Here is a 12380-nt window from a genome sequence, read left to right on the forward strand (position 1 = left end):
TGGGCTTGCAACACCTCACTTACTTTCCTGTTTGGAGACAATACACATTTCTTTAACCTGTGCTGAAGGCTCTCTCCACTCAGTGTCTGCACCTTTAAGACTTGATTATCTGTAAAGACTCACATTCCAATCAGTATTCCGTAAAGTGAGTGTATGCCTTTATAGGCCCTGTTTGTGATCAGAACTTCCCATTCACCTGACGATGGGGCAAAGCCCCAAAAGCTAGTGGCGTTTGCTACCAAATAAACTTGCAGTTGTGAGACTCTTCACTGTGTTGATGCACCAGGGGAGCTGCTCAGAGTGAACCCGCTTCAGCTGAAGGCTTCCGGATTGGTGGGCGCGCCGGGCCCTGTGATTGGTGGGAGCACCGGGCTCTGTGATTGGTGGGAGGGCCGGCCGGTGCTCTGTGATTGGTGGGAGCGCCGGGCTCTGTGATTGGTGGGAGGGCCGGCCGGTGCTCTGTGATTGGTGGAAGCGCCGGACTCTGTGATTGGCACATATCCACGTAGTGCGGCGGTTGGTGCGCATGCGCTGCTCAGTCAGGCGCCGACTGCCGGCGCGGAGCCGCCTGTTTCTCACAGACAGGGAGCTGATGGCGCTCCGCGGTCTCCCTTTCCCTCAGCTGATGCTGGCCGCGGTGCTGGGGGTGGCGGGCGGCTTGTACGTTTACAAGCCCATCTACCAGCGCTACAGCCAGGAGCTGCGCAAGGCCCGGGAGGCGGCAGCGGGCAGCCCGGCCCCCGAGGCTCGTCGGCCTGAGAGTCCAGCCGAGAGCTGAGGCTGGAGCCCGGGCCGGACAGCAAGAGGAGAGCGGGCAGTGAGTGAGGGTCAAGTGAGTGCCTGTGCAGCCCGCAAAATACTGTTCGGAATTTATATTGAAATCTTTAATGCAGTAACATGCTGTCCTGTCTCTAAATCATTATCGCCTGAGACAGACAGCAGCGGGTTCAAATCCCACTGCAGAGACTTACCGATAGAATCCAGGCTGACAACGCAGTGCAGGGCTGAGGGAGTGCTGCACTGCCGGCTGGGCCGCACTGTCAGGTGTTGCACTGCCAGAGATGCTCTATTTAAGATACAACGTTAAGTTGCAGCGGGACGCCAATCTTGCCCGAAGAAGAGCAGGGGAGTCGTTATTTTGTCTTGGCCAACATTTATCCCTCAACCAACAGCGAAAGCAGATTAAGGCAAAATACTTCAGTTGTTGGAGTTTGAAACCAAACAGGTCTGACAGCATCTGTGGAGAAAGGATAGAGCCAATAAGCCTGGCTGACGTTTGGTCAGATTGTCTGGTCGTTACCATGTTGTGAGCACTGGATCACTCTTCAAAAGTACTTCATTGTCTGTAAAGCACTTTGGGGATCCCGAGGTGGTGAAAAAGCACTAAATGAATTCAGTTCTTTAAAAGGTAGCAACACTGGAAATTGCTAAGTATGGTGCGGGGTTTATCAGAATTGGATATTTTTATAACTGAATCATAAAAGTTATGAGACTTCATTAGGCCTCAGAATTGGTAATGAATGGTTCCATTGAGAACAGTCATGTTGAATTTCAGTCAAGGCGAGGTCTGAATGGACATTGGTTCTCCCTCCCTCAACATCTTGAAAGCCAACTTAAGAAAAAATTCTAGATGGGAAGATGGTGGAGGTGGCATTGGAACAGGTGCCTTCAAAATGATGGACTTGCTATAATTTAACTTCTTCAGTGATGGGTGAACCCTTCAGAAGAAAGTTTAAGGTTCTGCAGAAATTATTAGAGAATTTTGTAACTATTAGGTTTAAAGCTTCTAGTCTCTCAAAGTGTCTGTGGAAAGGGAAATGCAATGCTTACATTATTAAATCACAGCAAGTTGATGTAAAATTACTCAATTGTATTCATTTGATTTCCTGGATGTAATGTAAAGTAAAAGTAAAGTTTATTTATTAGTGTCACAAGTAAGGCTTACATTAACACTGCAATGAAGTTACTGTAAAATTCCCTCAAATACAACTTGCTCTGAAATAAACTATCAATAGTGGTGAATATCTGATTAAATCTATTTGCGGCATTGAGAAATCTGCTTTTAGATAAAATTTGACAAAAAAGCTGCTTAACTGAAAGCAGCTTGGTTAATATTTTGTGTTGTTGGCAATGAAATGCAGAAATTTTCAGTTCCTTGGACTGAGATGAATTGTTTTTTGTGGAATGAGGTCCTAATGTAATTTTTGGTGGTGATTTACTTGTTTCTTTTTGTTGAAAACCTGCTTTGGTTATAAAGAACCCTGGTTAGATCACACACCTGTGTGCAGTTTTGGTCCTTTTACCTTAGGAAATATATTATTACCATAGAGGGAGTGCAATGAAGCTTCACCAGACTTGTTCCCAGGATGGTGAACAGAATACTGAGAGATCTAGATAGACCGAACACAGAGAGGATGTTTCCTCCAGTGAGAGAGACTAGAGGTCAAGGGCACAACCTCAGAGTGAAGGGACGATCCTTTAAAACTGAGTTGAGGAGGAATGTCTTCAGCCAGAGAGTGGTGAATCTGTGGAACTCACGGAGGCCAGGTCATCGAGTGTCTTTAAGTCAGAGATGGATAGATTTTTGATCAATAAGGGGATCAAGTGTTGTGTGGAGAAGGCAGTAGAATTGGGATGAGAATCATATCAGCCATGATTGAATGGTGGAGTAGGCTCTGAGACGAATGGCCTAATTCTGCTCTATATCTTATGGTGAGACTGTCTATGAAGAAATATTGGGGAAACTGCCCCCATATTCTCTAGAATATCAAATGAGAAATAATCCAATTGAAACCTATAAAATACTTGAATAGACAGGGTAGAGGTGGGTAAGATGTCTCCCCTTGTTGGGAAGTCTAGATCCATGGGATACAATTTCAAGATAAGGGTGCAGCCACTTAGGACTGAGATGAGGAGATCTTTTTTCACTGAAGATTGTGAATCTTTGGAATGATTTACCCTCAGGCTGTGAAAGCTCAGTCATTGAGTATGTTTCAAGCAGAGATTGACAGATTTATACATGTGTCCTATGGGGAAATAGGGACAGTATGGGGAAAAAGGCATTGAAGTGGATGATCATACTAATTGAAGGAGCAGGTTCGATGGGCTGAATGCCCTGCCCCTATGTTCCCATGTTAGAAAAGAAATCACTCTGTGGTAGCTTGGAGGAAAATCTGCTGTGTGTTTATGATACTAAACATCCCAAGTTTGATTTGGGCTATGTGTTAATGGTACTAAACATCCCAAGTTTAATTTGGGACATGATAGTTTATTTCAGAGCAAGTTGTATTTGAGGGAATTTCGCAGTAACTTCACTGCAGTGTTAATATAAGCCTTACTTATGGTACTAAACATCCCAAGTTTGATTTGAGGCATGTTAACTTACCTGATTCTACATAGGGAAGAAAACAGCCAGCATTCCATCTCCTAATGGCTATCCAATGAGTCATGTTCCAAAATCCAACTTTTCATTCCTGTTCTTAGCTTTCTAATTGCAGTAAAGAGAAGATATTTTGAGGAGGGGATACTAATGTAACACCCTGCTGAAAAATGCCACTGGTAATGGCTGTAAAATGTGCGTAGGGATTTTCCTTCAACTCTCCATGAGTCATTTAGTTATATTTTCACATGTTGCAGAGCGAACATGAAGTTGATCATGCTAATGGCTCCAAGCTGCGAGGCTGTGGGTTCGAGTTCCACACTAGACCTTTGAGCTCAGAATCTGGGCTGACTCTTTAATACTGAGGGAGTGTTGCACTGTAGGAGGTGCTGTCTTTTAACCAAGGTGTGTGCCCTCTCAGCTGGACACAGTGGATTCCATGGATCCTTGCTGTATGAAAATCAGCTTTTGTGATTCCTGCATTATAACAACATTTTTAAAAATACTCAATTGGTTGTAAAAAGCTAGGGGATATCCTGGGGTTGTAGATGGTGCTATACAATTGCAAGTTCCTCTAACTGTGTATCATTTTAATTTGAGAGAATGTGCAGATAGTAGTAGGTTGGCTGCAAAGATTCATCACTTTTTTTGCTCAGTTCTGCAACTTAATTATACTCAGAGCACTGCTTACCAATTTTTTATTGGTAGCCTTAAAATATATAATTCTTACAGGTATCAATAAAACCATCTCTGGAGAGCAATATTTTCCGAATATTGCATTCTTCAAGCTATGCTTACGGGTTTTACAGTACAATCTTATGCCTAGTGTACAATTAAGAGAACAATGCATAGTTCATCAATTCATTATGCTTTTGAAAATGAAAACAAAACTGGATTGATAGATACTCATAGGGATGCTGTACTTGAGAGAGATCATTTTAAATCTGAAATTGATAGATTTTAGGTAAAGGATATCGAGTCAAAGCAAATATGGGGTGTTGAGATATGAATTGAGAGAAGAATTGGCGAATGTGGACTGGGGGAGCGCGTTGGAGGGAGGGTCTGCTGAGGAGCAGTGGAGGATCTTTAAGGAGATCTTTCTTGGTGCTCAGCGGAAATTTATTCCGATGGTCAAAAAGGACCGTAGGAGGAGAGATAATAAGCCGTGGATAACGAAGGAGGTGAAGGAAAGTGTTAAATTAAAAGCGGAGGAATTTAGAGTAGCTAAGAGTAGTGGGTGAGAAGAGGATTGGGAGAGGTTTAAATGTCAACAAAGATTGACAAAGAAGTTGATAAAGAAGCGTAGGAGAAACTATGAAGCTGGGCTAGCGCTTAATATAAAAATGGATAGCAAGAGTTTTCATAAATATATAAAAAGGAAGAGGCTGGCTAGGGTGAATGTTGGTCCTTTAGAGGATGAGAAAGGGGACCTAGTGGTAGGGGATGGGGATATGGCTAAGGTATTGAATAACTTTTTTGTTTCTGTCTTCACGAAGGAGGACGTGAATAATTTACCGGGTGTTAGTGATGGAAAGGTGGTAGGACTGGAGGGTCTTAATGACATTACTGTTACTAGAGAGGCGGTGCTCAACAGACTGGAGGGGCTGATTGTGGACAAGTCCCCAGGACCGGATGGAATGCATCCGAGGGTTCTGAAAGAAATGGCGGAGGTGATAGTGGATGCCTTGGTGGTTATTTTCCAGACGTCGCTGGATTCCGGGGAAGTGCTGGGAGATTGGAAAACGGCTAATGTTACGCCGTTGTTTAAGAAGGGTGCCAGGCAAAAGGCGGGGAATTATAGGCCGGTTAGTCTAACGTCTGTGGTAGGTAAAATGTTAGAATCCGTAATTAAGGAGGAAATTGTGAGGCATCTTGAAGGGAATTGCTTGATAGAGCAGACGCAGCACGGTTTCATTAAAGGGAAGTCGTGTCTGACAAATTTACTGGAGTTCTATGAGGATGTGTCTAGGGCGGTGGATAGAGGAGAGCCGGTGGATGTGGTCTTTCTGGATTTTCAGAAGGTTTGACAAAGTACCTCACAAGAGGTTATTGCAGAAGGTCGAGGGACATGGAGTTGGGGGTAGGGTGTTAGCGTGGATAGAGGATTGGTTGTCAAATAGGAGACAGAGAGTGGGGGTCAACGGGTGCTATTCGGATGGTGACTAGTAGAGTGCCCCAGGGGTCGGTGCTGGGGCCTCAGCTTTTTACCATTTATATAGATGATCTGGAGGAGGGAACCGAGTGTATGGTGTCGAAATTTGCTGATGACACCAAGATTGGGGGAACGGCAAATTGTGCGGAGGGTGTGGAGAGTCTGCAGAAGGATCTAGATAGGCTGGGCGAATGGGCCAGGAAATGGCAAATGGAATTTAATGTTGGCAAGTGTGAGGTGGTCCACTTTGGTAGGAATAATGGTGGGAAGGACTATTACTTACGTGGCGAAAAACTGCAGCAGGCGACGGTGCAGAGGGACCTCGGGGTCCTTGTGTATGAGTCGCAAAAACCCAGCTTGCAGGTGCAGCAGGTGGCCAGGAAGGCGAATGGGATGTTGGCCTTCATAGCGAGGGCGATTGAATATAAAAGTAGGGAGGTCTTGCTGCAGCTGTATAGGGCATTGGTGAGGCCGCAGCTGGAGTACTGTGTGCAGTGTTGGGCGCCGCACCTGCGCAAAGATATTTTGGCCTTGGAGGGAGTGCAGAGGAGGTTTACTAGGCTGATACCAGAATTGAGGGGGTTGAGCTATGAGGAGAGGCTGAATAAACTAGGCTTGTACTGGTTAGAGTTTAGAAGAATGAGGGGAGATCTCATTGAGACGTATAAAATGATGAATGGGATGGATAGGATAGAGGTGGAGAGACTCTTCCCGCTCAAAAAAAAGACAGTAGGACTAGGGGGCACAGCCTCAAGATAAAAGAGGGGGGAGGTTTAGAACGGAGTTGAGGAGGAACTTCTTCACTCAAAGGGTGGTGAATCTCTGGAATTCTCTGCCCGTTGAAGTGGTGGAGGCTGCCTCGCTAAATATTTTTAAGAAGCGGGTTGATGGGTTCTTGATAAGAGAGGGGATTAAGGGTTATGGGGAGAGGGCGGGAAAGTGGAACTGAGCCACGACAGATCAGCCATGATCTTATTGAATGGCGGGGCAGGCTCGAAGGGCTAGATGGCCTACTCCTGCTCCTATTTCTTATGTTCTTATGTATTAACCTTGAAAAGCAAGAACAGGTCCAAGGGTCTGTGCTCGATGCTATGATCGGGGCATTCAATCAGCATGATTCAAGTGGGAATAATATTTTCTGTTGTTGGAAATCAGTCTGTTCAATTTGCCATGTTTTTAAATGTTTGCTAACTACTTCAGGTTTCTACTGGGTGCTTTCTTCCCCTCTATAGGTTTTTTTTTTGAGCCTTTTTGAAAGAACCTGAAAGATCAGGATCTGCTTGCTTGAATATTGATTTTGTCCCTCAAGTGGCTTTCAACAACTTAAGTAGGAAAGTGATGGCCAAGGATGCTAAATTGCCTCTGGAGAGCAACAAACAAGAGAATTTGTACACAGATTTACAGATTCATAGACTATTTAATCAAGTATTGCGGACGGTGGGAAGTGGCGTGGGGAACACATTCTAAGTTTTGAAAGCTGAAAGTGTAAATGGTAAATTCTTAAAACGACACGTGCTGGTGTAGTTTGCTCTGGAAAATATAACCAGAACAAGACAAATTAAATTGTGTTTTATGTGCCTAATTGTTCACTTAAGCATTCAGATCTTAAGATTTAATTTTTCTTGCAACTGAGCAATCTGTTAATTTCTAACAGTTTAACAGCTCAACTGTTTGAAATATCTCTTGAACTCAATACTATGCAGCTGGCTGAAAGTGCAGGAGGAGAATGCTTGTTTCCAGCAATGGTAGTTTGGATGGAAGCTGATACTACATTATTATAAAGAATCATAGAATCTCTACAATGCAGAAGGAGACCATTTGGCCCATCGAGTCTGCACCGACCATGATCCCACCCAGGCCCTGTTCCCGTAGCCCCAACATGTTTACCCTGCTAATCCACTGACATAAGGGACAATTTATCATGGCCAATCCACCTAACCCGCACTTCTTTCAGACTGTGGGACGAAACTGGAGGAAACCCATGCAGACACGGCGAGAGTGCAAATTCCACAATATTAATTCAAGATAATTCCAAATAAGGATGATCATTCAGCCCTTCTTAATTCACATGACCTGGGAGACTGCAGCATCCAATTGTTTGCTCAGAAATTCCAGCATATCCCACAGATTCCTTCTGAAATTGAATCCCACAAGTTGCTTGAATTTCCTGACCTCGTGTCATTTTGATTTCCCGACGCGTAAACTGACATGCCTGTTATAAAACTAGCTAACAAGGAACAGCAACCCTTTTTCATTATTTGAACCAGTTTCACTCTGCTTTTTGGATTAAATCAAAAAGTTAAAAATATGGTTTTGGCTTATTTTCTGGCTGTTCCTTACAATATCCCTCTGCCAGACATTTATTTTCAAAAATAATCTACTTATCTAAAATTAGAAAGCAGATAAAGGTTGTCAGCTGAATTATGCCTACTGAATACAAGAGATATTTAATCTTTGATTATAACTCGACTTGGTTAGAATTTGTGAGGTAAGCAGTCAGTGGGCAGCACAGTGGCTAGCACTCACAGGGCTAGAGACCTAGGTTCAATTCCAGCCTTAGGTCACTGCCTGTATGGAGTTTGTACGTTATCCCCGTGTCTGCATGGGTTTCCTCCGGGTGCTCCAGTTTCCCCCCTCAGTCCAAAGATGTGCAGGTTAGGTTGATTGACCATGCTAAATTGTCCCTTAGTGTCCCAAGATGTGTCGAGGGGTTTAGAGGGTAAATAGGTGGGATTTTGCAGATAGGACATAGGTAGAATGATCTGCCAGAGAGTTGGTGCAGACTCGATGGGCCTAATGGCTTTTTGCACTGTAGGAATTATATGATTCTAACATAAGGCTTTATTCGGACTTTGCCACAGCCGCTGATCTCATGGGGCTTTTCTGGCAAATCTTCTTCAATATTGGGAGGAATGAAGCAACTCTCTTTAGTCAACACCACAAACTCTGTTCCCTATCTGCCAACTATACCTGTCTCCCTGGCTGCTGCCTGAGGCTGAGCCAGACTCTCTATAACCTTGGTGTCAGATTTGACCTTAAAACAGATTTCAGCTGTAACCTTTCTGTCACAAGACTGCATTCACCTCTTTCAAATCATCCATCTCGACTGCTGCCTCAGTGCATCTGCTGAAGCACTTAGCCATGCCTTTTTATCTGTGGCCTGGACAATTCTGATGCCTTTCTCTCACTTTGCACTCTGTAAACTTGACCTCATTCCGAAATTCTATTGCCGGTATCCTAACTCGCATAGAATCCTGTTTACCCATCGCATTGTGCTCATTGGCACTGGTTCCCAGTTTTGCAAACGCCTCAGACTTAAAATTCCCATCCTTGTGTTTAACCTTCTCCATGGCCTTGCTGCTCCATAGCTCTGTAGCTGCCTCCAGCTCTGCATCCCTCCATATCTCTGTCCTCAAAATCCGATTGTTATTGTTTCACCATTGGTGGCTGTGCCTTTTGCTGCTTCAATCCCTCCCTGAGCCTCTGCCTGTCCACCTTTTTCTTTGCTTTAAGGTAATCCTTTTAATTTTCCTCTTTGACTAAACTTGTGGTCGTCTTTCTAATATCTTAAGCGGCTTGGTGTTAAATTCCTTTTGGTACTGGGATACACAGTGGTTAGCACTGCTGCCTCACAGCGCCAGCGACCAGTGTTCGATTCGTGGCTTAGGTCACTGTGTGGAGTTTGCACCTTCTCCCTGTGTCTGCGTGGATTTCCTCTAGTGCTCCGGTTTCCTCCCACAGTCTAAAGACAGGCTGGTTAGATGCATGGGCCTGCTAAATTCTCACTCAGTATACCCGAACAAATGCTGGAGTGTGGTGACTGGGGGATTTTGACACAGTCCCCCAGTGTGAAACTTACTTGTGACACTAATAAATAAACTTTTCCTGCAAAGAATCTTGGGACACTTACTATGTTTAATGAGATTGTGCTTTTGTTGCATGGCTATCATAATGAGAAACTAATGGCACAAATTGATAGTCATGTCTTTATAATCTGATTTTTAATTTGAAGAGTTACCAAGCTCTCTGCGCTTATTGCGACATTAAGCAGTTTGATCTCCTGTATTCCAACAGGGGCTGAAGAAAATGTGAAATAAGAATGGTTATTGTTGGAGGAAGTGTTGCAGCCCCAGGCTCTTGCTGTAGAAGTTCCTCTGCACACAAGAAGTACAATGGTTCAAGGAGACAGATGACCACTACCACCTTAGCTAGCAATGGAAAATAAATGTCGGTATGACCCACACCACCAGAACAAATAATAAAACTTTCCATTAAAGCGATATCAGGTTTGTATCATTCTTGGTTTCCCAACCTGCATTGTTCAATATTATGACTGGTCATAAAGCTAAGCGTTGTGTTATAGGCTGGGTCGGAAGATTACAAAAACCCTTCTCTCCTTTCCTTTACTGTCCACAATTAGTGTGGTTTATGGAGGGGAAAATGTGTGGATCAACAGCAGCAAGCTTTTGTAGGTTTAAGTCAAGACGATTATTTATTCATGCATTCACTCAACATCTAAATGCTATGTCAGTTATTCAACACAACCAAACACTTGAGAAAAGATACATTTAAAGAAAGTAGTATCATTTTATAAATTGCAAATGAAAAGAATATTTCATATTTCATTGCCCCGCAATTCTCCCAGCCCAACCTGCTAATTTTTTGGTGGGCTGGGCCGGGAGAATTGCACATTCACTGATACATGGGATTCACTCGTGTTTCCGACGTGCATCTCCCAGCAACGGATATCTGGAGTGGTCGGGACTACACTGGAAATGGGCAGGAATGGCACGTAAGCAATTTTAATCTTATTTGAATGTAATTTAAATATGATTATTGGATCTAGAACTGAAATCTCTGGCCTGATAGCATCTCCCCCCCTCTCCGCCAGTACAAATTCACTCCGGTGGGGTTTAGAGTAACTCCATGCTTTTGGGGAGCTAGCGGGAGATCCTTTTGGAGAGAAGTGGGGCAATTGGGACCCTTAGGGGCTGGGCAGTTGGTGCTGCCTGGGCATGGGCACCCTGAAAGGGCCAGCCTATGGCCCTGCCACTGCCAAAGGGACAAAGTGCTCATGCCTGGGGACAGCCCACTGGGCATCGGACAGTGCCAAGGGGGTGGGGCTTGAGGGCGATCAGTGGGGGTGGCAGGTCCCACTGCCACTGTGTATGGAGATTGGTCAGGACTGGAGGGAGATCAATGAATTGGGGGGCTTGCCGAGGATGTGCCTCCTGTGGAGATGGGGCTGTCTGCCTCCTGTGGGGGTGATTGTTACTGCTGGGGAAGGTTGCTGGAAGTCAGGGTTTTCCTGGAAAGGGAGGGGGGGTATCTGAGTTGGCCCAGGAATGCTTGTGGGGGCTGCAATCAGGCCATGGAGGGCTGGAGGGGCAGCCCTGAAGGGGCCCTGGGCTGGCCAGTGATTGAGTTGGGCACAAATGAGAGGCTGACAGATCGGGGCCACTGCGCATGTGCAGAGTTCCAGAACTGTCAGACTCTGACGTAAATAGGCCATGCTCCCCCAAGCTTTTAATGATATTCATGATTGCAACCTCTGCATTGCAGAGTGTGGGAGATTCAAGTCTGATCTTTCACCAAAAAAATCGTGCTTTACACCAGTTTTCCTGCAAATTCAGCACTAGGAACTTTTTTTGGCAGAATCGCCCCCCACATGATTGACTCACTGTAGAAGGACAGTCGTTGTGGATAAAGAGTGGAGTCTTGAATTGTGGTTTTGATGAGTCCCGATAGCTGGAGTTAGACATCAGAGTTATTGCAGAATTCCCTCAAAATTAATGTTGAGTAGGTCCCAGGTTTCCCTACCATGAGTCAATTTCTTCACAGGTGAATTGAGTTTAGGATTCAGACTGGGAGGTTTCCTAATTTTTTGCAGCCTTCTGCTCTGAAAGACAAAGATGACCCTGACCTTAGTACAGCTACTGTGGTTTGAGGTATTTGCTGCAGATTGCCCAGAGCTTCAGAAGATAAAACTCATTATCACAAGCTGGTTTTTGGTCACCTGCCCAATATTGTGCACCTGGGATGGCTTGAGGCTGAAAGCCATCGCTGTACAGAGATAGTGGATGAATGCTTCATGTTTACCCAGGATGACTTGGTTTCTGCACATCTCTCTAACTTGGTTCTAACTTGGAGACATGTGGTGGTGATTCTCCCAGCCTGCTGCACTACTCAAGCAGGAGGCTGGGAGACATCAGTGGAAGCCATTTTGTGGGCTTCCCACTGGGCATCATGGCTTCCGTGGGTCTCCAGGCAACGATTCCAAGGGTAATCAGTTCTGATGCTGGAAATTGGCACTGAGCCAATTACCATATGGAAATGAGGATTTACATTTCATTAGCAGGCTCGGGACTGAAGTCTCCAGTCTGGTTAGCATCTCCCCCTTCCTCCACTGTGTCAGGAGTGGTTCACTCCAGTGGGGTTTACTCCTGCTCCCTACTAACGGGGAACAGGTGGCCAACCCTGCTGGTGGGAACAGAGGCCATTGAGGACCTCCAGGAGATCAGGACTAGGGGGAGATGCCCCTTGGGCAGTGCCAGGCAGACTTCCTGACACTGCCCAAGGGGCAAAGTGGCAAGGTCCACCAGGCACCTTGGCACTGCCCACTGGGCATTGGGTGGTGCCAGAGGGGGATGGGGCCTGTTGCTGTTCAGTGGGTGGAAGGGGCAGTGGGCGGAACTGCTGCCATACTGCACTGGATCGCAGCAGGCATGGGGGGGGGGGGGGGGAGTGTGGGGGGTGGGGTGGTGCAGGGCGAGGAGATTGCGCATGTACTGATCTCAGTGGCTCCCTCAGTATTATGTTGCTGGCCTCTCAGGTGCGAATAGGCCCCAC

At 45.5% G+C, this 12380-nt stretch overlaps 1 long non-coding RNA gene across 1 annotated transcript; it reads left to right on the forward strand.

Moving 5' to 3' along the window:
• The first annotated feature begins 793 nt into the window (after window positions 1–793).
• LOC145359620 (uncharacterized) lies at window positions 794–9811 on the forward strand. Its single transcript, XR_013889606.1, has 2 exons — window positions 794–1408; window positions 9606–9811. It is a non-coding gene; the product is annotated as an uncharacterized LOC145359620 (long non-coding RNA).
• Window positions 9812–12380: the final 2569 nt, after the last annotated feature.

Source organism: Carcharhinus amblyrhynchos, chromosome 28, assembly GCF_965287045.1.
Source record: "Carcharhinus amblyrhynchos chromosome 28, sCarAmb.v2.hapA, whole genome shotgun sequence".
Lineage (NCBI taxonomy): Eukaryota > Metazoa > Chordata > Chondrichthyes > Carcharhiniformes > Carcharhinidae > Carcharhinus > Carcharhinus amblyrhynchos.